This window comes from Silene latifolia, chromosome 10, assembly GCF_048544455.1.
Source record: "Silene latifolia isolate original U9 population chromosome 10, ASM4854445v1, whole genome shotgun sequence".
Taxonomy (NCBI): domain Eukaryota; kingdom Viridiplantae; phylum Streptophyta; class Magnoliopsida; order Caryophyllales; family Caryophyllaceae; genus Silene; species Silene latifolia.
Genome location: NC_133535.1, coordinates 151,171,374 through 151,198,940, shown reverse-complemented (window position 1 = coordinate 151,198,940; position 27,567 = coordinate 151,171,374). Strand labels below are relative to the sequence as shown.

General features: G+C 41.8%; 1 non-coding gene and 1 pseudogene across 1 annotated transcript; both read right to left on the bottom strand.

Annotated features, from left to right (window-relative positions):
* Positions 1–26,497, bottom strand: part of LOC141608531 (acidic endochitinase-like) — a 38,187-nt pseudogene extending 11,690 nt beyond the window's left edge.
* LOC141609677 (small nucleolar RNA R71) lies at positions 6,525–6,631 on the bottom strand. Its single transcript, XR_012527597.1, has one exon. It is a non-coding gene; the product is annotated as a small nucleolar RNA R71 (small nucleolar RNA).
* Positions 26,498–27,567: the final 1,070 nt, after the last annotated feature.

Below are 27,567 nucleotides of genomic sequence, written 5' to 3'. Positions count from 1 at the left end.
CATCAATTAAATATAATCGTTAATATTTAATTTACGAATTAACCGCTTAATTCGTCTTAGCCATTATTATTTAATCCGTATCAAATAATCATCTCAACATCGTGTTTGACTAATTATTAGTCAATGACTCAGACTAACTGCTTAGTCAACTTTGGCATCAATATGACTGTATTTTCATACCGTCACATCTCTCAAACGTATCCTATAGGTGTGACTTTTAGGGACCAGTTGATCACCGCCATCTGTATGACAATAACGTCAAACTTATCTAGCAAGCCAACCGTTATTGATGAACGTGGACCAACTAATTATAATACAAAAGTATACCCTTTGATCCTTTTAGAGATTTATAAGTCCTTGCACTAACTGTAGAGGACACCAGCCCCAACAAGCTCCCACTTGTCCGTACAAGTGTACGTGCAATGACGTTATCCGCACTCACTGGAGGACACAAGCTCCAACAGAAATTAATTATATTTGTTTTAACTTCCTGTATAAATAAATATATTACGAACCTTTTCGCACGACCGAAACCCGATCGTACCTTTTTGTGAAAGACGGGATATGTTAGGGTAGGGTAAGAGGGAATAATAATTCCCGGACTTTATTTACATTAATCGAATCTGATCCATCACGGAGTCGTCTTTTATATTAAAGTCTCGTAATATTTAATATGAGTTTAAATTGCATTTAAACCCGAGACACATAGGGCACTCGAATATTATTAAATATTCTAACATTCTCCCACTTGGCCTATGTGTTGACTTGATGGTTCAGTAACTATAATGTGCACTTTTATGTTAAGCTCACTAACTTTTATATCCTTATCGAATTAGAACTAATTGGATCATGGCGGTCACACATCATTTATAAATCGACATGATTCCTTCCATGTATCACAAATCAATTCCAAATCTAAGTCATCTTTAATTTGAGAAGAGCATTAATTCACACAATTAGCCACATGTAATCTAATAACTGTAATGTATACATATACTATAATGATTAACATGCCTGCTATAACAGAAACAGTACTATAAGTGAATTCTAGATGTCACATTTATTACAAGCATATTAACTTTATAATAACAAGGCCTTTGATACAACACCCATGCGTTCTACATGGCCAATGAACTCCTTGGGTGGTAATCCCTTAGTTAATGGATCTGCCACCATTTTATCCGTTCTTATATGCTCAAATGACACTCTTTGCTTCTGTACCTCCTCTTTGACCGATAAGAACTTTAATTCCATGTGCTTAGCACCCTTGGAGTATTTACCGTTCTTACAGAAGAAGACGGCTACAGAATTATCACAATAAATTCTCAGCGGCTTGGCTATACTATCGACGATCCCAAGTCCCGAGATAAAATTTCGCAACCATAATGCATGAATAGCGGCCTCAAAGCATGCCACAAATTCGGCTTCCATAGTAGAAGTAGCAATGACAGACTGCTTCCCACTTTTCCATGATACTGCCCCTTCAGCTAAAAGGAACAAGTAGCCAAATGTTGATTTTCTACTATCAACACATCCGACATAATCAGAATCTGAATAACCAATCACCTCAAGATGATCGGATCTCCTATAAGTAAGCATGAGCTCCTTAGTGCCTTGTAAGTACCTAAGGACCTTCTTTGCAGCTTTCCAGTGGTCCATCCCGGGATTACTTTGGTACCGACTCAACATTCCAACAACAAAGCTGATATCTGGTCGAGTACATGTCTGAACATAGTTCAAACTCCCAACCACAGATGCATAGGGAATTCTCTCCATTTTTTTTCGTTCCAGCTCATTACGGGGACATTGCATTTTACTAAATTTGTCCCCTTTCTGTATAGGAACTATCCGTGCAGAGCATTCATTCATTCTATATCTCTCTAAAACTTTGTCAATGTAAGCTTTCTGAGACAACCCTAACAATCCTTGTGATATATCACGGAAAATTTCAATTCCGATCACATAGGATGCCTCACCCATATCTTTCATTTCAAAGTTCTTAGATAAATATTTCTTTACATCATGCAACATGCCTAAATCATTCGCAGCAAGCAAAATATCGTCAACATATAAGACTAAAATAACAAATCTGCTCCCATTTATCTTAATGTAGATACACCGATCGATGGTAATCTCTACAAACCCATATGACGTGATGGTATCATTAAACTTTAAATACCATTGTCTAGAAGGTTGTTTTAGCCAATATATTGACTTTTTCAACCTACACACCTTATCTTCATTACCCGGGGATACAAATCCCTCAGGTTGGTACATATATACTTCTTCCTCAAGCTCACCATTCAAAAAGGCGGTCTTTACATCCATTTGGTGAAGCTCCAGATCATAATGAGCTACCAAAGCCAAGACAATTCTTAAAGAATCTTTCTTTGACACCGGAGAGAAAATTTCTTTATATTCAATACCATCTTTCTGAGTAAAACCTTTGGCAACAAGTCGAGCCTTATACCTTTCAATGTTACCTTTAGAGTCCCTTTTGGTCTTATAGACCCATTTCGATCCAACGGCCTTAGAACCCTCAGGTAACACTACTAAGTCCCATACTTTGTTGTCATCCATAGATTTCATCTCCTCTTTCATGGCAATTAACCACTTTTCAGAATTATCACTTTCCATGGCGTTACGGAATGAGACTGGATCCTCACTAATGCTCAAGTCACATTCAACGTTATATGTCTCGTAGTCATCTAGGATGGCTGATCTTCTTTCTCTTATAGATCGCCTTAATTGTTCCTCTGGAACATTGACTACCCTTCTTCGCCTTACAGGTTGCCTTGACTGTTCACGTGACATATTATTCTCCCCTTGAATTGTGACTTGATCATCATTGTTATTGTCATTTTGTGGGTCTTGCACTTTATTTTGTTGTTGTCCCATCATGTCATTTGACTGTGACGACACAATTGGTACAACAATTTCACGTGCAACTTCAGGAGAAGAAACTTCAACCTGAATTTCTTTAATGTCCACTTTTCGTGGTTCAATGCTCCCACTAGTTTGGCCGTTCTCAATGAATCTAGCATTTCCAGTCTCTACTATTCTCGTACTGTGATTAGGACAGTAAAATTTATAACCCTTTGACTTTTCAGGATAGCCAATGAAATAGTCAAATAACCACTGACTGTCCTAGGATCTAGCTAGCTTCTTTTCATTTGGGTTATACAACCTTAGTTCAGCTGGGCAACCCCAAACTCGAAGATGTCTTAAACTCGGTTTCCTTCCCGTCCACAGTTCATAAGGAGTCTTAGGAACTGCTTTACTAGGAACCCGATTTAAAACATAGGTTGCTGTCTTTAATGCATAAATCCATAGTAAAAGAGGTAAAGAACAGTTACTTAACATGCTCCTAACCATTTCCATTAAAGTACGGTTCCGCCTTGCAGCAACACCGTTCTGCTGAGGTGTACCGGACATTGTATATTGTGCACAAATACCTCTACTTTCAAGTAACTTTGAAAATGGACCAGGACATTGTCCATTTTCAGTAAACCTTCCATAAAACTTACCACCCCTATCAGACCTCACAATTTTCACTTTCTTTTCAAGCTACCTTTCCACCTCATTTATGAATATTTCAAGGATATCCACAGAACGAGCCTTTTCATGCAACAAATAAGTGAAACCATATCGGAAGAAATCGTGTATAAAGGTGATAAAGTACTTTTCACTACTCCAAGATGGAGTGTCAAAAGGTCCATAAATATCGGTGTGTATAATTTCTAAAAGCTGGGAGCTCCTTGTAGCTGATTTCTTTATTGTATGTGATATAGGACCATTTTGCCCTCTTTTTCCCTCTATTTTCATGCATATTCGACCCCATTTAAGGCGGTTTTGTACCCCCTTTACTCTCGTTTCTAGTCCCGATTCCCTTTACTATGACACTTTGGCCCCCTTGCAGAAATTGAGGCGGGAACGGGCGAAATGAAGCTAGAAAGACGGGATTTCTAAGCTATGCATGAAAGATGAAGGGAATTATCTTTGAGGAGTACCCTCCTAGGTAGGTAGGCGACATTGGTGGGAGTACATTTACAAGGAAATGAAGGAAGAAGTATGAAGAAGCATCCCAGTAGGTGGTGGCAGCGGCTAGCCGGTGGGAAGGCATGTGAGCTTAACAAATACAAAGAAATGAAGAAGGTTACAGGAATCTCCCAGCCGGTCAAATGACCGGCCGGCACTGGCTAGCGGTGGGAGTCCCTCCAAAAGCCAAAAGTCAAGATTGAAGTCAAGGGTGCCCACCGGTCTGGGGCCGTGGCCGGTTGGGAGGTTGGCCGTGCACACTGATGACTTCAAAACTTCAATTCAAAATCCAGGAAACTCCCACCGGTCAAATGAATGTGGCATTGACTTGGACCTACGGGAGTCGAGTACGTGTTTCAAAGCCCATTCCAAATTCTATCCTAATCCTTGTGGAACCTATAAATACCCTTTCTTAAACCCCTTTGTACACACAACCCTAGATCTGAGAATATTTCCCTTTCAAGTTTAAAACTTTGCTAATCCTTTTGCTAATCATTCCTTAATTAGACTAGTTCTTCAATCAATTTGTGATTGAATTTGGGTTGTAAGAAGAAGATTGAAAGTTTATACTTATTTATTCTATCATAATTCCTTTCTTGCTTCTTGATTGGTATTATTTCTCTCCTTATTTTCATTTGTTTACATTTTGTTCTTCCTTCAAGTTTAATTTGATTGTTTATGTTAAAATTGTTGTTGTTGTTTGTTTGTTGTTGTTAATTTCATCCTTGTTCATCTTTTCATTGTTCCTCTTTGCCTTGATTCTCTCTCTTTTGTTCATCCTTGGATAGTTGTCCTCAAAGACTTAATCTTTGAGTTGATTTGGTTAAAGATTGTGTCTTTTAGAATAGTTAACCTTGTTATTAGAATCAATCTCTTCTTCTCTTAGTTATTGTTGATTTGTTGCATGCTTAGTAGTAAGATTCATCTCCTCACCATGTTTGTGACCAAAGTTTCCATCTTTGTTGTTTATTTTGCAATTAGAACCATGATTAGTGAGTAGTCTCCTTCTAGGACTCGGTTTGACCCGATATGGGTGATTTGACTAACTAATTGTCACCAAGGCTAATTTGTGGGGAAAATTGGTTAGGGTAGTCTAGGGGATTTTTCATGCTTTAGGTTTGGTTTCCGGGTAGTGTCGGCTTTTGACCCTTGTCCACCAACGGAAGTTGGTTAGGTTGTTAGTCGAATATTTGGGGACCGACCCTTGTCACCAACTAAGGTTGAGACCGGAAGGGAGAACCGAGGGAAGGTACCTCTAGGCTAGCGTTTGAAATCGACCTCCGGAAGGGGGAGTGGGATGACCCGGAATATGATGAGGGCTTAATGACCTTGACCATTCACTTGACCTCCTTGGGAAAATGCATGTTCTTGGGGTTGTCGGGTTTTGAGTTGGGGATACCGACTTTCGAACCGGGAGGGGGTTAGTCGGAGTAGCTAGTGTCCTAGTGCGAGACCGGAAGGGAGGTTCTAGGCGACTTAGAGCCATCTCCCCCTTACCTTTCTACCCCTTTTGATTAGCCGAGACGATTAGTATGTGGAATTACTCATGTTTATGGTCGGACCGAGTTCTAGTCCTTCTCTTTATTTGATCTATCCTTTATCTTTAGCTTGTTTTCACCTTATCTTGTTGTTTGTCTTTAAATTTGATAGCTTAGCGCTAGTTTGTTACTACCCACTTTGTTATTTATCGACTTAGCTAAACCGGTGAATTAGAACGATTAGTACTCCACCTACTCCTTGTGGGATCGACCCTTTTAAGTGTACAACGATAAAATCGTGCACTTGCGAGGTTTAACTTGAGACCATCAAGTTTTTGGCGCCGTTGCCGGGGAGTACGGCTTGATATTAATCGTTTTTGTTCTAGTTTAGACTAAGTCCTTTGTTACTAATCCTTTCTTTCAAGTGCTTAGGTCTTTTGCATGAGTAGGCGACGAAGACGAGGTCAACCGATATATCAACTTGACCGCGAAATTGAAGCCACGGCAAGAAGACTTAATTCATTAAGAAGAAGGGGTTTACTTGATATTCCACCGATTGAAGAAGTTAATCACCAAGAAGCTACCGAAGTAGTGTTTGAAAATCCTTTTGGGGTTTTAGAAGAAGAGCCTGACACCATGGGTGATCCGGTTCCGATAAGAGACACTATGGCTCCTAAGCACATAGTCAATCCAAGCATCCAAAGGCCACGAATTCAAGCTAATAACTTTGAGATTAAAAATGCCTTGCTCAACCTTGTTCAAGACAACCAATTTGGAGGAGGTCCCTTGGAGAACCCAAATGATCATCTAAATGATTTCCTTGAAAATTGTGATATGTACAAATCAAATGGGGTTTCCGATGACGCGGTTCGCCTTAGGTTGTTCCCCCGTTCTCTTAGGGGTTCGGCCAAGGATTGGTTGAAGAATTGTGACCCGGATTCCTTCAAGACATGGGATGAGTTGGCATCGGCATTTTTGAACAAGTATTTCCCACCCTCAAGAACGGCGAAAGTGAAGAGTGAACTACAAAGCTTTACTCAAGAAGACGATGAGACCTTATATGAGGCATGGGAACGGTATAAGAAGCTCCAACGGTTGTGCCCTCACCATGGCATCTCCGAGGCCGAGCTAGTGAACAATTTTTACAAAGGGTTGACTCAAGACCTAAGGCTTTCATTGGATGCGGGATCGGGGAAAGGTGCCTTAGACATTTTGGGGCATAAAGCGGCGAAAGAACTAATTGAGGAGATGGCCTCAAGAACTATGGAATGGGGAAGTGATAGGCAAATGAGGAAAGGCAAGAGCAAGGACTCTAATTTGGTTTTGAATGTGGAAGTCAAGGGAATGCTAGATGAACTCACCCAACAAGTTGCTTTGCTAAATTCAAAACCTAAGGGCTCCGATATGAGGCAAGTTTTGTCTTGCGAGTTGTGTGGTGAACAAGGGCACACTCCCATCGGGTGTCCCTTGATTGCACCCCTAGGTGAAGAATGCTATGAGCAAGTAAATGGGATTTGGAGTCCACAAGTGCAAGACAAGGGTTCAACAATAATAACAACAACCAATTTGTCAATGGAAAAAGAACTCACCCTTTCTTGTCTTATGCTTCACAAAACATTCAAAATCCAACCACTTCCCAACCTCAACAACAACAAAGGTTCAATCAAAACTCTCAATTCCAAAGACAAATTCCACCCGGTTTCCAAGGGAAACAATTCATCACCCAAAACCAACAACCATTTGGGGGTTTCAAGGGACAAAATTTCAATCAACAACAAACCCAAAATTTCCAACCACAAAACCAAAACTTCCAAACCCCTCAAAAACCATCTTGGGAACAAGCTTTTGAACAATTGGTCATTGCAAATCAAAAATCCGACTCAAAGCTTGATAACCACATTGCCTCACAAAGCCGGGTGAATGATGAAATACGGGCATCACAAAAGGCTACGGAAACTCATGTGGCCCAAATTTCTCAACAATTGAGTCAATTGGCTCAAAATCCGGGGAAGTTTCCGGGGAATACGGTTAACCCAAGGGAGATTAATGCGGTGTTTTTGAGGAGTGGTAAGCAATTGGAGGGGGTTGAGGAATCCCCTAAGTGGAAGAGGAAGAGGGTGTCAAGTGAAGTAGTGAAAGAGCACCCGGTTGAAATTGTGCAAGAAGAGGAGATTATGGTGGAGAAGTCTAAGGAGGTGGAGATGGTTGACCCTCCAAAGCAAGATGAGCCTATTGCAACTAAGGCAAAAGAATGTACTCCACCACCAAGGGAGTATGTAGCACCGGTACCCTTTCCACAAAGGCTTGCAAAGCCTAGAATTGAAAAGAAGTATGAGAAGTTTGTGGAGATCTTGAAGGGAATGAATGTCACGATTCCTTTCCTTGACATGATTACCGAAATTCCATCTTATGGCAAGTTTCTTAAGGAACTTGTCACTTTGAAGAAGAAGAATGGAGAGGTGCAAACCATCAACCTCTCTAAGGAATGTAGTGCTATACTCACTCACACCAACAAGCTTCCTAACAAGCTAGAAGATCCGGGGAGCTTCTCTATCCCTTGTTCTATCCAAGGGGTGGCTATTAAAAGAGCTTTGTGTGATTTGGGGGCTAGTGTGAGCCTCATGCCACTTTCTATATTCAAGAGGCTTGATTTGGGAGACTTGAAACCTACTAGAGTTTCGCTTCAACTTGCCGATAGGTCGGTTAAGTTTCCCATAGGTGTGATTGAAGATGTACCCTTGGTTGTTGGGAAGCTTGTCATACCTTGTGATTTCTTTGTTATGGATATGCCCGAGGATTACAATGTGCCAATTATTTTGGGGCGACCTTGTCTTGCCACCGGGGGCGCTATGATCGACGTTAAGAGTGGGAAACTATCTTTGCAAGTGGGTGAGGATAGGGTGGAATTTGAACTCCACAAGTCCATGGAAGCTCCTTCTCTCGGTGACACTTGTTGCATTGTTGACATTCTTGAGAATCCCATGGAGGAGCATGACCCGAAAGCTTCCTCCATGGATCCTTTGGAGACTTGTCTTGTTAGTGGGTATGAGGTCGATGACAAAGATATTGAGACTCTTGCATATGTATGGATGTTGGATTCGGCTCCTATTCATGAACAAGCCCCCAAATTTGAAGTGTTGGAAGTCGGTAAGAAGGAGGAGAGTTCCACGCCTCCTCCTACGGTTGAACTTAAACCTCTTCCTTCTTCTTTGAAGTATGAATTTCTAGGAGATAATTCCACTTTTCCCGTCATCATCAATAGTGCACTTGATGACACCCAAACCTCAAAACTCATTTCTTTGCTCAAAAGGTTCAAGGGTGTCCTTGGGTACACTATTGGTGACCTCAAGGGGATTAGTCCCTCTTTGTGTACTCATAAAATTCTTCTTGAAAATGAGGATGCATCCTCAATTGAACCACAAAGAAGGCTTAATCCCATCATGAAAGAGCTTGTAAGGAAAGAAGTCCTTAAGCTACTTGACGCGGGCATTATCTATCCTATTTCGGATAGTAGGTGGGTAAGCCCGGTTCATGTAGTTCCCAAAAAAGGAGGCATGACGGTAGTGCGAAATGACAAGAATGAATTGATTCCTACAAGGACGGTAACCGGGTGGAGAATGTGCGTGGACTATAGGAAGTTGAACAAGTCCACCCGGAAGGATCACTTTCCTTTACCGTTCATGGATCAAATGCTAGAAAGATTAGCTCAACACAACTATTTTTGCTTCTTGGATGGCTATTCGGGATTTTTCCAAATCCCCATCCATCCAAGCGACCAAGAAAAGACCACCTTTACTTGTCCCTTTGGCACCTATGCATATAGGAGGATGCCATTCGGACTATGTAATGCTCCGTCTACTTTTCAAAGAGCTATGATGTCAATTTTCTCCGATTTCATTGAACAAGAAATGGAAGTTTTCATGGATGATTTCTCGGTTGTTGGGAAAAGTTTTGAAAGTTGTTTAATGAATTTGGAGAAAGTTTTGAGTAAATGTCAAGAGTCTAACCTTGTGCTTAATTGGGAGAAGTGCCACTTCATGGTACAAGAAGGTGTTGTGTTGGGACACATAGTGTCCAATCGTGGGATAGAAGTTGATAAGGCTAAGATCGAAGTCATTGCTAGTCTCCCACCCCCTACCAATGTCAAGGGGGTGAGAAGTTTCCTTGGACATGCGGGCTTTTACCGCCGCTTCATCAAGGACTTCTCAAAGATTGCGAGACCTTTGACCGAGTTGTTAGCCAAAGATACTCCTTTCGTGTTCTCTAACCGATGCCTTGATGCTTTTAATAGGTTGAAAGAAGCCTTGACAAGTGCTCCAATTATACAACCTCCGGATTGGAGCTTGCCGTTTGAGTTGATGTGTGATGCGAGCGATCATGCCTTGGGCGCGGTATTAGGCCAAAGGAAGGATGGAAAAGTGCATGCAATTCATTATGCGAGCAAAACTCTTGATGATGCTCAAACAAATTACTCAACAACGGAAAAGGAGCTCTTGGCCGTGGTCTTTGCAATGGAGAAGTTCCGGACCTATTTAGTGGGAGCTAAGGTTATAGTGTTCACCGATCATGTTGCTTTGAGACACTTGCTCATCAAGAAGGAGTCCAAGCCTCGATTAATTAGGTGGATACTTCTTCTCCAAGAGTTTGATATGGAAATTAGGGATAAGAAAGGGGTTGAAAATGTGGTGGCCGATCATTTATCCCGGCTCATCAACCTCAATGTTGACAATGGGCTTCCTATCAACGATTACTTGCCCGATGACCACTTGTTGTCCCTAAGCTTGGGTGACGCACCGTGGTATGCGGATATAGTGAATTATTTGGTCTCCGGGATAATCCCATATGATTATGACTCACATAAGAAGAAGAAATTCTTTCATGATCTAAGGCAATATTTTTGGGATGAGCCTTGTTTATACAAATCTTGTGCGGATGGGATAATCCGGAGGTGCATTCCAAGTGAAGAGGTGAAGCCGATAATTTCACATTGCCATGATATGCCAAGTGGAGGGCATGGTAGTTCAAGAAAGACCGCCGCAAGGGTGCTCCAATGCGGCTTCTATTGGCCTTCCCTATTCCATGATGTGGCAACCTACGTCAAAGGGTGTGATAAGTGTCAACGAAGCGGCAATATTTCAAGGAGGCATGAGATGCCAATGAACTACATTCTAGAGGTGGAGTTGTTTGATGTATGGGGAATTGACTATCAAGGTCCTTTTCCATCATCCAATGGATATGAGTACATACTTGTTGCGGTGGATTATGTGAGTAAATGGGTTGAAGCTATCCCAACGAAAACTTGTGATGCAAAGTCGGTGACAAAGCTCATGGAAACTATCATATTTCCAAGGTTTGGTGTCCCAAGAATTGTGATTAGTGATCGTGGGAATCATTTTCGGGAAAGAACTCTTGATGCTCTTCTAAAGAAACATGGGGTGCAACATAGGCGTAGTCTTGCCTACCACCCACAAGCAAACGGCCAAGCCGAAATCTCAAACCGTGAAATTAAGATGATTCTTGAGAAGACCGTGAGCCGGTCAAGGAAGGATTGGTCAACCAAGCTCAACGATGCATTATGGGCTTACCGGACCGCTTTCAAAACACCGATAGGAACTTCACCGTTCCGGTTGGTGTACGGGAAGCCTTGTCACTTACCGGTAGAGTTGGAGCACAAGGCACACTGGGCAATCCGACTTCTCAACTTCGACTTGAAGAGTGCCGGAGAAAAGAGGCTTCTTGACCTCAATGAGTTGGAAGAATTCGGGCTTGAGGCTTATGAGAGCTCAAGGATTTACAAAGAGAAGACTAAGAAATTTCATGACAAGAAAATTTTGAGAAGAGAATTCGAGGTGGGAGAGTTGGTCCTCCTTTTTAACTCGCGGTTCAAGCTATTCGCGGGGAAGCTCAAGTCTAAGTGGTCGGGACCTTTCACCGTGGTCCGAGTCTTTCCACATGGCGCGATTGAAATATCCGATGGAGATCACTCCTTCAAGGTGAACGGGCAAAGGCTCAAGCACTATGTTGCCGGAACCCCTATAATCAAGGATGTGAGCTCCATCGCCACCTCTCTTCCAAATTATTGATTGTGATTCTTAACTCCGTCGAGCCTGCGACATTAAACAAGGGCGCTACATGGGAGGCAACCCATGCAACTTTGTATATATCATGCATTTAGGTAGAATTTGAGGAATTTTGGATGGATACTACTTGTCAATTTGATTGTTGTCGGTCATGATTGTTGAAGATTTGGGGTTTTTGTTTGATGAACAAGTGTCCGACCATTTATTGGCCTTTATCCGACGTCCCGAGTCGGGTTTGAAAGTCGAAAACACGGAAATCGAGGCCAATAAATGACGGGAGTTGGAATAAGGGTTTATTGGAGAAAACATGATGAAAGGGAGTCAGTAGGGTGGCCGCGGCGGTCTTCGACCTGGGAAGTTCTGTAAATTTAATGGAATTTTGACGAAAACACAAGGAAGAGTAGTCCCAACCGGCAGGCCGGCAGCCGGTCCACCGGCTGGGAGTGCGTATACAATTGGAAATGTATCAAAATGGATTGAAGGGGAGCCCCAGCCGGCAGGCCGACAGCCGGCCCACCGGCTGGGGGTACGCTTATAGGGGATTTTCAGCAAAATTGGCTTAGAGGAAGCCCAGCCCGGCGTAAGAAATGGCGGCGACCCCGCCCACCATTTGGGGACTGCAAATATTGAAGGAATTGAAAGTAGGGTGTCCTCCCAGCCGGGTGACCGGCGGCCGGTCTTCTGGCCGGCTGGGAGTCTTCTGTAAAATTCTCAAAATTTCCACATTAGTACGTTTTCCCAGCCGGGTGACCGGCGGCCGGTCTTCTGACCGGCTGGGAGTACTCTGAAGCTTAATTTTACGCGAAAAACACCCTACTCTTTTCATTCTTTTCGACTCCTTTGCTCCCTCCTCTCTCACTCTAACCCTAACCACCCTCATTCTTTCCCATCAACACCACTCCCACCACCCCCTACCACCACGTCAACCACCATCAACCACCTCAACCTCCTTCCTAACCTTTCACCCACCTTCAAAATCACAAACATGGCCCCAAAGAAAAGAGTGAGGAGAGGAGACTTGGCCCTTCAACAAGCGGAGGCGGTAGCGGCGCGGCGGCACGATCGCATGAGCTCCGATCCGACTTCCGGATATCAATTCACTTCAATCACAATGAAAGGTAAGTTTGTCTTATTCAAGAAACGCCCTATTGCCCCTACCCGATTTATTGATCGACAATCCATGCGGGAATTAGGATTAGATCAAGTTACTCTTGAATTATTTGATGGGGTGGGTATGAAAATGATGTATGCGATTCATGAGCGGACCTATGCCCGTCTTACTTGGGAGTTTTTGAGCTCCCTCCGTCTTGACAAGCACCGCCAAACCCAAAAGGTAGCCTTTTTGCACTTCCGATTGATGAACAAGGACTACTCCTTGACCCTCCCGACCTTTGCATCCCATTTCGGGCTTGACACTAGCCCGCCTCACAAGGCACCCGAGACTTTCGACCATGGGGCCTTATGGAAGGCTATTTCGGGTTTGGATGATATCAAGGGGGTCAAGAGAGCCGCAAACACCGTCCATAATGCGGCTATTCGGGTTTGGCATCGGTACATGGGTTGGACCATCTTTGGCCGAGAGGAAAATCATAATTTCCGAACGGAGGAATTGGAAATTCTCGGCTCTTACCTTCGTTCCAACCCAACTACCTTCAAAATTGACATCGCCCACCATTTGGCCCTCACATTGCAAAGGCTTAGCAATTCTCCGGCCTCTAATACGGCCGTTGTCGTGGGTGGACTCATCACCCATTTGATTAAGCGGCTCAACCGGAGAGTCAACTTGAGTGGCATGCGTTATATGATCGGTGATACAATGTTTATCAAGAGCTATATCCACCACAACCTCGGTTGGTTGAAGACCCACCCGAATGATGGCCTAGACTATTAGCAAATTCAGGTGGATGGGGTTGATCGAAATTCTATCCCTCTTCCCAACCCCGACAAAATGAAAGTGGTGCCCAACTCGGAGTATTATTTGCTTGAGATTGAAAATCTTGAAGACCCCTCTATCCCACAACAAATTAACCCTAATCTTCGGTATACTCGTGGCCGACCCATCATTCCCGCAAGGTCTACCTTGCGGTATGCCACACCGACTACTCCTTTTGTCCCCGGGCCCTTCCAACAAGGAGAGGGGTCCTCCGGTCAACAACAACAATCGCCCCCTCTCCATGCCGACCTCATTTCCTTCATGGCGGAGATGAAGATTAATATGACAAACGCCGCAAGTGAGCGGCATGGGCTTCAACAAAGACTTGACCGGATTTACTATGACCATTCTCTTGGTCAATTCCCGGTCTATGATGATTGTATGAGGAACCAATACAAACACCCCTCCGGCCTTCACCCTTCCTACTATTTATTCCCGGATGGCGGACATCCGGAAGATGGGACCTTCCGCTACGGAGATATTAACTTGCGGCCCGACTACTTTAGTGCCCCGGTCTTTCCCACCCCGCCTACCACCCAAGGGGAGGGACATGACGCGAGGTGGTTCGGGGGTGCCCCTTCAATCTTCCAAGAGGGCGGGTCCAGTGGTGCCGGAGGGCACCCGGAGATGTTTGTTGGTATGAACCAAGCCATGGAGGATTTCAGCTCGGATGTCCACTTGAACACGGACGATTTCATCCGTGACTCCGAGTTCGGGGCAATTCAACGTGATGGTGATGGTGATGGTAATGATGATGATGGAGACGGTGATGGTGATGATGATTTTGAGTAGAGCCTAGTAATGAGGGCTCCACTCCTTCTTCCCCTAATGACAAGTATGATCTCTCCCTTTATCCAAAATTCTCATTCATGTTTAAATTTTTCGCATGCATTTAGTTGATAATTCATTTAGTTGCATCATATAGGATTGCATTAGATTTCAATTTTGTAATATATTGTCACATTTAGTAATTGCATTCACTTAGCATAACTTGCATTGTCATTTAAATTTTGCATATAGAATAGAGCATGCATTGCATTTTCAAAATAAAAACCAACTAAAAATTGACAACAACAAAAAAAAAAAAAAAAAAAAAAAAAAAAAAACCACCAAAAACATGTTATTTTCTTTCACTAAATTGCCCTCCCATGTCTATAAATAAGTGTAGGGAGGGCCTAAAAAAAAAAAACAAAAACATGCTTTTAATTTGAAATCCCTCCACACATTTATTTCCATTTGGAAGTAATGTAAATAAATAAGTGTGGGGAGGGAGTTCTTATATCAAAAATCAACAAAAATATGTCTTTTTAATTTTTCAAAAACAAAAATCACAAAAATATGTTATTTTCATTTCAAAAATCAAAAAAATCAAAAATATGTTACTTTAATTTTCTCTTCACTCCCTATGCTTTTGTCCATTGAGGACAATGTACATTTCAAGTGTGGGGAGGGAAATATCCACTTTGTGAATATTGTTTATATTTGTTCATATCATTATATGTTTGTAAATTTAAGAAAATTCAAGAAAATGCCAAAAAATTCAAAAATTTCTGAAAAATTCAAAAAAAATTTGCATTGTATATATATGTTTTGTCTAACCTTTGGCATGGCGCATTGACCACTTGAGGCAAAAAGGAGCTAGAAGACCGCTTGGTATAATCCTTCCTATCTCTCACTCCTTTTACTATTCTTTCTTCTTGGTATCTTGATATTTTGAAGGAGAACGAGAATTTTTGTTGCCTTGGGTGTCTCCTTGGGAGACCGTTTGGATTTGTTGGTGTTGATGTGCTGCTAGGTTTAGCCAATTTGTTGCACGTTTTATCTCATGTTTGTTTAAATTTCCGCATGCATTTGTTCACATGTAAATACTTGTTGCATTTCTTTCTTTTGCATTGAGTTTGTAAATAAGTTTTTAAGGAAGAACATGGTCAAAGGAAGGGAACCAAGTACCCCCATGATGAGCTTATGTGCCCAATTGTGCCTTTCCCCTCCTCGTGACTCACGCCCGTGGCCTCTTAGTTAGCCAAGGAAGGAGGGCTTAACCAATGAGTCTAGACCGATCTTGTGAGACCTAGGGCCGTAGACTAGACCTTTGGCTCGACTTAGCTACTCAAAGGTAAGGGTAGAGCCTCCTAGGGTGGGTACATTCATACCCCGCCCTCATCTAGGTTTGAGAGTAGGCCTCCTCGCGTGGCGTGTCACATCACTACGCATAAGTGTGTCGCATCGTCCTTAGACCATGAAATTGCATTACATTTCTGTGCACATGATATGAAGCAAAAATCAGTTTTTATGAACCTCACGATAGCCAAATAGCCTTGTTTTCTCCCCTACATCGTTTCCCTTTTTGATTCACCCCATTTGAGCTTAGCCTTTTCATTTGGCAAACCCACTTAAAATAGCTACATTCCCATAACCACCCTTCCTTAATCAAGAATTGGTCGGTTTTTGTAGTTGTGTTGTAGGAGGTGATTTGGGTCGTGATGGTTGATGGCTTGCACGTCCACTTGGGTCGGATTTCAATGTGAAATTGGTTTTGTATAAAAAAATAATAAGAGGTTGTAAATTGTAATGAAAAAGCAAAATAGAAAAGTGAAAATGTCGTGAAAAATCAAAAATAGTAAGTCAAGTTGTATATACGTTATAAAGAAAAGAAAAAGGCAAAGCAACACCCCTCCTCATCAATAAATGGGGTAGAAGAAGCCGTTGCTAAATAAAAAAGGGGCAAATTGATGTTTTTCCAAAGATGAGTCGGGTTTACACATTTTTTGCATGGCTTGGGAAACCGAGTCGTTGTTACGGTGTAGACGTTACCATTTGTTGAAATAAAAGGAGTTTTATCAAATTTTTCCTACTTGAGTTGGGTTTATGCAATTTTTGCATAGTTTTGGTCATCAATGCTATGTTAGGGCATAGACGTGTCTCATGTGTTGCAATAAGAGAGGGGATGTGATGTGTCGACGATTCTTGATTTGAGCCCCACATGTCCAAACGGTGCTTGCACCAATCCCGTTTCGACCTACTCCTTAGCCCCGTTGTAACTCTTGCTTCATTCTTGTGTGCATTTTATCATTGTTTGCATTTCATTGGACATAGGACGGTTTTACACATTAGATTGCGGGCACGTTTTCGCTAGTCGAGTTAGTTGAGTGATTTTGGTTGCTTTTTGTCACAAAAATCACCTTGTTTCTTTCATTGAGTGACGAGTGAAAACCGTGAGGATGTCGTTGCCTTGGTCTCCTTAGTCATGGGTCCTTTGGTTGAATCTCGTGTCGGTTTTGTAATTCTCGGCGGACTTGCCCTTTCTTCCCTTTCCCCGCTCTTGAATGTGTTTCTTGAGCATTGGTCACACGAGGGTTGCTTGAGTCATATTTAGGGGATTGGCACCTCAATTGGCACTTCTGAGACGGTACTCCCGACCTAAACCGTGTTTTATTGTTTGAAAAATTCGGCCACTTAGATGAGGAAAGTGGATCATTTTGTTAGATGCATTCTATTTGTTGATTACGTGATTTTATGGTGAATGTGTCGAAAGTTTTGTAGCAAGACCCAACTTGCCTTGCAATAGGGCACTCTCCCCTCATGGGTGTCAAATTGTGAGTTGAAGGGGCGTTGAGTGCGCTAATACTCGATCGGCTTAAGTAGTAGTTTAGTTGAGTGATGCTTATATTGTGCATCCACTCTCCATATCTATCATAATAATGCTTTGTGCAATTGGTTGAGGACTTACTCGGGGACGAGTAAGGTTCAAGTGTGGGGAGGTTTGATATAGGACCATTTTGCACTCTTTTTCCCTCTATTTTCATGCATATTCGACCCCATTTAAGGCGGTTTTGTACCCCCTTTACTCTCGTTTCTAGTCCCGATTCCCTTTACTATGACACTTTGGCCCCCTTGCAGAAATTGAGGCGGGAACGGGCGAAATGAAGCTAGAAAGACGGGATTTCTAAGCTATGCATGAAAGATGAAGGGAATTATGCTGAGGAGTACCCTCGGTAGGGGCACAGCCTAAGGTGGGAGTACATTTACAAGGAAATGAAGGAAGAAGTATGAAGAAGCATCCCCACCGGTGGTGGCCCAGCTAGCCATTTACTGGGAAGGCATGTGAGCTTAACAAATACAAAGAAATGAAGAAGGTTACAGGAATCTCCCAGCCGGTCAAATGACCGGCAGCCGGCTAGCCGGCTGGGAGTCCCTCCAAAAGCCAAAAGTCAAGATTGAAGTCAAGGGTGCCCCAGCCGGTCTGGGACCGGCGGCCGGTTGACCGGCCGTGCACATCTGATGACTTCAAAACTTCAATTCAAAATCCAGGAAACTCCCAGCCGGTCAAATGACCGGCGGCCGGTTGACCGGCCGGGAGTGCGAGTACGTGTTTCAAAGCCCATTCCAAATTCTATCCTAATCCTTATGGAACCTATAAATACCCTTTCTTAAACCCCTTTGTACACACAACCCTAGATCTGAGAATATTTCCCTTTCAAGTTTAAAACTTTGCTAATCCTTTTGCTAATCATTCCTTAATTAGACTAGTTCTTCAATCAATTTGTGATTGAATTTGGGTTGTAAGAAGAAGATTGAAAGTTTATACTTATTTATTCTATCATAATTCCTTTCTTGCTTCTTGATTGGTATTATTTCTCTCCTTATTTTCATTTGTTTACATTTTGTTCTTCCTTCAAGTTTAATTTGATTGTTTATGTTAAAATTGTTGTTGTTGTTTGTTTGTTGTTGTTAATTTCATCCTTGTTCATCTTTTCATTGTTCCTCTTTGCCTTGATTCTCTCTCTTTTGTTCATCCTTGGATAGTTGTCCTCAAAGACTTAATCTTTGAGTTGATTTGGTTAAAGATTGTGTCTTTTAGAATAGTTAACCTTGTTATTAGAATCAATCTCTTCTTCTCTTAGTTATTGTTGATTTGTTGCATGCTTAGTAGTAAGATTCATCTCCTCACCATGTTTGTGACCAAAGTTTCCATCTTTGTTGTTTATTTTGCAATTAGAACCATGATTAGTGAGTAGTCTCCTTCTAGGACTCGGTTTGACCCGATATGGGTGATTTGACTAACTAATTGTCACCAAGGCTAATTTGTGGGGAAAATTGGTTAGGGTAGTCTAGGGGATTTTTCATGCTTTAGGTTTGGTTTCCGGGTAGTGTCGGCTTTTGACCCTTGTCCACCAACGGAAGTTGGTTAGGTTGTTAGTCGAATATTTGGGGACCGACCCTTGTCACCAACTAAGGTTGAGACCAGGAAGGAGAACCGAGGAGGGTACCTCTAGGCTAGCGTTTGAAATCGACCTCGGAAGGGGGAGTGGGATGACCCGGAATATGATGAGGGCTTAATGACCTTGACCATTCACTTGACCTCCTTGGGAAAATGCATGTTCTTGGGGTTGTCGGGTTTTGAGTTGGGGATACCGACTTTCGAACCCGGGAGGGGGGTTAGTCGGAGTAGCTAGTGTCCTAGTGCGAGACCGGAAGGGAGGTTCTAGGCGACTTAGAGCCATCTCCCCCTTACCTTTCTACCCCTTTTGATTAGCCGAGACGATTAGTATGTGGAATTACTCATGTTTATGGTCGGACCGAGTTCTAGTCCTTCTCTTTATTTGATCTATCCTTTATCTTTAGCTTGTTTTCACCTTATCTTGTTGTTTGTCTTTAAATTTGATAGCTTAGCGCTAGTTTGTTACTACCCACTTTGTTATTTATCGACTTAGCTAAACCGGTGAATTAGAACGATTAGTACTCCACCTACTCCTTGTGGGATCGACCCTTTTAAGTGTACAACGATAAAATCGTGCACTTGCGAGGTTTAACTTGAGACCATCAGTATGTTTAGTCTGCTTACCTTTAATGCAGTCTACACACACATCTAAGTCACTAAAATCCAATTGAGGTATAATTTCATCTTTTACCAACTTCGTTAACCTTTCTTTGGATATGTGACCTAGCCTTTGATGCCACAAGTAAGCTGATTGTTCATTCAATGCACTACGTTTAATACCTTGACTCTCAACAATAAATAGGGAATCATAAAATTTAACATCAAGATTGAACCTATAAAGTGAATCAATCAAAGTACCACTACCATAAAAGTATTCATTACGGTACATAGAAAATACACCATATCCAAATTTAAAGTTAAAACCTAAATTATCCAATCTACTTAATGATACAAGGTTTCGAGCACAATCAGGTACATAGAGACAATCTATAAGATCTATATGACAACCAGTGTCTAAGATTAATCTGTAAGTCCCAATGCCCCCAATGCGTGCTTTCATCCTGTTTCCCACGGATACAAACATTCGGCTCCTCTTGGGTGGATCATACGATATCCCTGTTTAATGTGAGAAATATGAGTAGTTTCACCAGAATCTAACCACCAAGTATTACTAGGTACTTCTATAAGGTTTGATTCAAAGCAGACAAAACTATAATGTTTACCTTTCTTTTCGAACCATGCCTTCCTTTTAGGACAATCCTTCTTGAAGTGTCCCCTTTTCTTGCAAAAGTGACACTTCTTCTCTTTCTGGATCGCATTTTCAAGTCCCTTAAAGAAAGACTTTCCCTTCTTACCATTTCTACCCTTCTTACTCGGTTTGGCTTTGCTGCTGGCACCATCATGACTCAAGAAATGAACAGCTTGATCTTTCATCTTCTTTGTTCTTCCTTCCTCCTGTATAAGCATGGCTTTTAACTCTTGATAGTTCCATTTATCTTTAATGGTGTTATAGTTCACCTGAAACTGGCCAAACTCATAAGGTAGAGAGTTAATGATGAATTGGACCAAGAAAGTATCACTTACATCCATTCCTAAAGTCTTCAACTTTCTTTGCCGGAGTTAGACATGTGTGCCACATGATCATGAATCGGTTGAGACCAGTCAAACCTTTTAGTAGTCAACTCACTCATTAAACTACCAACAATTGACTTATCGCCTAAATCCGACTGTGAACACTCCTTTACTTTGAGCATGAATTCCTTACTTTCTCTGTTTTAGGCATGGAGGGCTTAATGTTATCAGCCATTGTCATCCTCATGAGGTGTAAACCCAACCTGTTAGATTTCTCCCAAGCCTGATAATGACACTTTTCGGCTTCGGAGCTCTGAGGTGTAATTTCTGTTGGCACCTCATCTGTTAGGATGACAATGTCCAAAGCCATTATACCCAATGTATACTGGATCTTTAAGGCCCACTCATCATAATTAAGCCCATTAAACTTTACAAAAGAGTCAGCAGATGCAAACATATTTGGAGATGCTGCAAACATTTATACATGTTTATCTATTAGTGCTTTGAAAAACTATCATACAGATTCAAATAAAATCATATAAACTTTCATACATGTATTTAAATGACCTTTGGGCAACACTTAAATACAAGTAGCCATCATTGATGTTAATATGTACTTTAACAATTAATTATTAACACACATGAATCAAATAAGAATGCTATCTTTGGATATACATACTATAAGACCCAATTTATGAATAACTAATCCGTTTATATTATCAATTATATTTAATGACCCACCTTTGGGTGATCTCCCAAAATATAGATGACAAAAAATAACTGATCAATCAAACTATAATGTCATTTAATCATCTCTTTTAATCATGATCAATTAAAACTTTAATTTCAAATGTCTAAATGCAATATAACAAGGCCACTTTGGTGACTAACATGTGATATATACAAAATAAACATTTAAACTTAATGGGTTATATAATCTTTTATGTGTTAATATTTCACAACACTTATTACTCATTCTTATGGCATACCAATATAGTGACTATTTTTATCATGTCTTTTCCTGTACATTGCTTGCATGTAAACGAACGACAATGAATGACCAAAAAAACTGTCATGGTCCACGGAAATCTTTTATGTACAGTGTAAAGAAATGGCACACATATTTTCTTGTTTAATGTGCATATGCCTTCATAAGTCTTTAATTATTTTGATCCATATGCAAACAAACAAAAGAACCGGACCACAGTAACCAGACAATGCAAATGTCATCCTCATTATCACTTACCATGTGAAAGGATTTGCAGCGGAAAATTCTTACGGAGTATTGATTAACAATTAATGTTAATCAATTTAATTTCAATATTGCAAAAAACTAGGCTATTACAAACCCAGTAAACAAACAATAAATTGCAAATTGAAAACAAACCATATAAATAAACTTGCATTACATACACAATTTTATGACCAGTGTTGTACTAATTAATCATTTATGTCACCAGAATGTTCACTGATGATTATCATTAGTCATTACTCATTTAAGAAAGAATGGTAATTCCACATGAATATACTTCTATTGGTACTTATTAATACGTATCAAATAAATTAAGTGAACCAATTAAACATAACTTTAATGAGTAAAATAATTAAATCTATAATTGCTCTGATACCAAATGTAAGATAAACTTTATGATTTCAAGATGAAATCAGTCCCAAGAATCAATATAGATTTGATTAATTCAACCCTAATGCCTTCAATAGATGGAATAAAGAAAACTTACTTTGATCCATGTCTTACAGACGCATTCAATACAATAAGAAGTATAAGCAATTAATTCTCCTCCTTGACCCTTCCTTAATGTTTCTTGATAATGGAGGAAGAAACTGTTTTTCACCCTTTTGTTTCAGTGGACGTATGTTCTTTGTGTTTTTTTTAGGATGAAATTAATTATATTTGTTTTAACTTCCTGTATAAATAAATATACTACGTACTTTTTGGCACAACCGAAACCCGATCGTACCTTTTCATGAAAGACGGGATATGTTAGGGTAAGGTAAGAGGGAATAATAATTCCCGAACTTTATTTACATTAATCGAATCCGATCCATCACGGAGTCGTCTTTTATATTAAAGTCTCGTAATATTTAATACGAGTTCCAAAAAAAGTTTTTTTTTTTTTTTTTCATATCAAAAATCTCGTAAAAACGATCCTTTGGGGGGGGGGGGGGACAAAGTTATGTTTTCGGATGTCGTAGACAAGATTTAAGCCAAATAAAGTTTTTTTTTAATTCTTTTACGGAGGTACAACTATACAAGTGAGAAAATTAAATAAGGGAATTGAAGGGTATAAATGAGAAAATTTCATTAATATTTATTGGTCTTATATTCGGCTAATTTAACTGATAAAGTCAATAATAACAAGTGATATTGATGACCGGAGTTCAAACCCCGTCAACATCAGAATGTTTTTTCTACCAGGTACTGTAGAGAAAACCCTTGGCTTGTATCTAAACAAAGGATAAATCGCTAATTGTTTTACCAATAAATTTACAAATCTATTCAAATCTGTAAGGCCAGATTGCCAGAAGTTACAGTATGAGGAGGAAGGATTAGTATTTAGTAAGAACCTGCTGAGCATCAGAAGGAGAGGAAAGGGAGTAAGTGCCAACACCACTACCCAAAGAGAGAAATACTTTGACACCGCTACTTTGGCAACTAGCGATATCGTTTCCGATGCTACTGCAACTTCCTGCAATATTTGGATTGCAGTGACCAGATAAGTTCAGTTGAGGTGTCTGGCAATTTCCAAATACATTCAGGAAACCGATATTTATGAATTTGTAATTTCCTGTCGCACAAGCGGCTGCTAAGGTGCCTTCCCCTGTGTTTTGACCCCAGTATGTAGCGATTCCGGCCCCATTGCAGTGGTAATACTAAGACCGGCTAATAGAGATGTGAGGATTAACAGTGGTAATACTAAGACAACCATGTTTATTTGTTTGCCATATTCTTATGTGATGCCTGGTTTATGTAATGCAGGAAAAGGTCATTTTTGACTAAGTTTTATCAATTAGGAGTATTTGGTAGAATAGTATATTAGAGAATAATTGGTACAATTATTCTGTGTATATTTTGTATCATTTAGTCGAAGATTGTAACTACTTACTCCCTTATTCTTAGCCTTATTTTAGGAACACTATCCTTGATTCTAGGTAACTAATAGCTTGTTAAGTAGTATATAATGATGTATCCTCATAATGTATTATTCATTCAATTAATATAACTTACATGGTATCAGGAGAAAGGTTCGATCTCCATACCTAACCTAAAAACACCCTCCAAAACTCGTGTTTCTCGACCTCCTCCAAATGTCAGGAAACACCATCCCCAACAGTGCCGAGCCCTCAAAACCCTTGGTACTCGTCAATATTCACGTGGTTCCTAAGTTTGACGGATCCAACTATCAACAATGGCGAATTCAGTTTGAAGCATTGTTGCAAGGTTACGATCTGTCATCGTATATTGATGGCACTGCCCCTCCAACCAAATTCCTTGAAGAAAAAGACAAACAACCCGTCCCAAATCCGGCGTACAATACTTGGTTCAGACAAGACCGACTGCTTTTCGGTGCCATGGCAAGCACACTCGCCCCCTCAATCAACCCTATCCTAACTCGTCTGACCACCACCAAGGAGGCGTGGGATGCCCTCGCGACATCCTATGCTTGTCCATCTCGTGGTCATATCAAACAACTTCGTCACAAATTAAAACACACCACCAAAGGCTCCTCCTCCATCACCGAATACATGAACAAAATCAAAGCCACTGTCGATGATCTCGCTCTCTTGGTACAGTCCTCTCCCAAGAGGACGTTACTGATCAGATCATTGATGGTCTGTCCTCCTCTTACCAGCCTGTTATCGATGCGGTCAATTCCCGCGATACCCCAATTAGTTTCTCCGAATTTCACGAGAAATTAATCCGCCAAGAACTTACCATCCAACAAACTGAGGCCTCTCAAACCACCACCTTTACCCCGATGGCTCACCCCACCTATACCCGCCACTCCACTGCCCCTCACAACTCCTTCTCCCACACTCGTGCCGTCCCACAATCCTCTGCCTCCTCCAACCAAAACCCCAAAAACCCATTTCGTGGTAAGTGTCAATGGTGCCATGTACAAGGACACACCTTGTCTTACTGCCCCATATTCAAAGCCTTGTATCCTGACATCTGCGTTCCAACATATACCCGTACACCTACTGCTCAAACCAACACAACAGCCCAAGCTCACCCTACGACCCTTACCTCGCAAGCTGTACCCTCCCCATGGCTTCTTGACAGCGGTGCCTTACACCATGTCACCGCTGATTTAACTAATCTCTCGCTTCATCATCCTTATGATGGAACCGATGAAATTGTTATTGGTGATGGTTCGGGATTGCTTATCTCCAATACTGGTTTAGTCTCTTTACCCTACTCCTCTTCATCCTGTTTTAAATTACAAAATGTTTTACATGGTCCACAAATACACAAAAATATTATTTTCGTCTCACAATTTTGTGCCGATAATAATGTTTATATTAACTTTACTTCTTCCTCTTTTATTGTGAAAGCATGTGAAACTGGTGCTCTCTCTTCACCCGGCCCTGCCAAGGACGGTGTCTACTACTGGCCCTCACCGTCATTCCCGCAAGTCCACACTGTAACCGTTCCCCACGCTGACCTCCATCACCGCCTTGGTCACCCACATTCAGCTGTTTTTCATCAAATTGTTTTCAGTTTAAACATTAAAGCCTTGTCTTTGAATAATAATTGCAATGCGTGTTCTATTTATAAGAGTCATAAATTGCCGTTTACTGTTTCTTCGCTCACATCTCAATTTCCGCTTGAAGTAGTATTTAGAGATTTATGGACTTCTCCAGTACACTCTTTCGATGACTATAAATACTATGTAATTTTTGTGGATCATTTCACGAAGTTTACATGGTTATTTCCTCTCAAGAAAAAATCCGACACTCATCGGATATTTCTCAATTTCAAAGCCTTTGTTGAAAAACAATTTTCTCGCCCATTACTTACGCTTTATTCAGACAATGGAGGAGAGTTCGAAAAATTAAAACCTGATCTCGCCACATTTGGTGTACAACATCTCACCTCTCCTCCTCACACACCCGAACATAACGGGTTTGCGGAACGACGCCATCGCCATATAGTGGACACCGGTCTTGCGCTTCTATCACACGCTTCCATGCCAATTCGCTACTCGTCCTTAGCCTTCCAAACAGTTGTTTATTTAATAAACCGCATGCCTACCTTGACTCTCGCTCATCAGTCCCCTTATACTCGGCTTTTCCAAACACAACCCAAATACCACAACCTCCACAATTTCGGTAGCCTTTGCTACCCCTGGCTCCGCCCATATACTCATCACAAACTCGACCCTCGCTCTATAGCAAGTGTCTTTGTTGGGTAATCTCCTACTCAACATGCCTATATGTGTCTCGATCCTAAAACCCACCGTATCTACATCTCACGACATATTCGTTTTGTTGAAGATACATACCCATTTGCTTCCTCACCCGTATCTACCCCTCTTCCCACTTCCACTTCCACTTCCTGGTGCCAACTTGAACTCCCTCTTATCACGCCTCCAGACTCATCCCCTACCTCCGCTGCCAACCCCCCTGACAACCACGAGCCACCCACTCCTCGCACTCGCCCACCCATTACCCATATATACAATCGTCGCCCTTCCTCTCAACTCACCACTGATACCCCTCCTGCCTCGCCCAATAAAACCCAGCCTCCACCTGATCCCACTGAACCCGAGTCCTCCCCCCAACCCCCACCGCCACCTCCTCACACCCATGCCACCCGCGCATCCCGCAATATCTTTAAACCCATTGACAAACTCAATCTTAATGCCCAATTACAACCAATCGAACCCAAAACCACCAAACAAGCTCTCCTTAGTCCTACCTGGCGCGCTGCTATGGAAGCTCAATTTAATGCCCTTCAAGCAAACCACACCTGGGAACTTGTTCCCCCTTCGCCCGACAAAAACATCGTGGGTTGTAAATGGGTGTTTCGCACCAAATACAATCCCGATTGCACAATCCATAAGCACAAGGCACGCCTTGTGGCCAAAGGCTTCCATCAACGACCCGAATTAGACTATAATGAGACCTTCAGTCCCGTCATAAAACCCGCCATGGTCCGATTGTTGTTAAGTCTTGCCGTCACCAAAAATTGGCCGCTTCGTCAACTCGACAAAAATGACGCTTTTCTCCAGGGCACACTAACTGATACGGTTTATATGGCTCAACCTCCGGGTTTCATTGACTCCCAATAACCGTCTCATGTTTGTCGTCTCAAGAAAGCGCTATATGGTCTCAAGCAGGCCCCACGGGCTTGGTACACCGAGCTACGGTCATACCTGCTTGACACGGGTTTTCGCAACTCCATATCTGACACTTCACTTTTTATACTCAATAAAACTCATGATTTATTTGTTCTTGTCTATGTCGATGATATAATTGTAACAGGTGCTTGCTCGTCTCGCGTTGATTCCTTCATTCAGGCTCTCGCGCAAAGGTTCTCCCTTAAAGACCTTGGCCCACTTGCCTATTTCTTAGGAGTTGAGGTTCAGCCATATGCCAAGGGTCTATTTCTCACTCAATCCAAATACACAACTGTCCTTCTCACTCGAGCTAAGATGGCCGATGCTAAACCGTGCCCCATTCTTATGGACTCCTCAATCAAGCTCTCCATCCGTGATAGTCCTCCATTCGACAACCCTACTGAATTTCGCGCTCTAGTAGGCAGCCTGCAATATTTGTCACTAACGCGTCCAGACATCGCCTTCACCGTGGGAAAGCTCTCGTAGTTCATGCATCAACCGACTATGTGCCACTGATCCGCCTTAAAACGCCTGCTTCGATATTTAGCCGGCACTGTCACCCACGACATTATGATCTATCGTGAGACCCCCTTAAGCCTGCATGCTTACTCCGACTCTGCCTGGGGAGATGTTCCTGACGACCTCACCTCCACTGGCGCTTACATAGTGTACCTTGGTCGTACACCTATCTCGTGGAGTTCCAAGAAAAATCGCACAGTTTCTCAATCCTCCACTGAAGCCGAATATCGCACCATCGCTAATGCCATGGCTGAGCTTATTTGGCTTGGTCACCTACTCCAGGAGCTTCATATCGTCCTTCCCTCGGCTCCAGTTGTCTACTGCAACAATCTTGGCGCTACCAGTCTTAGCTCCAATCCCGTGT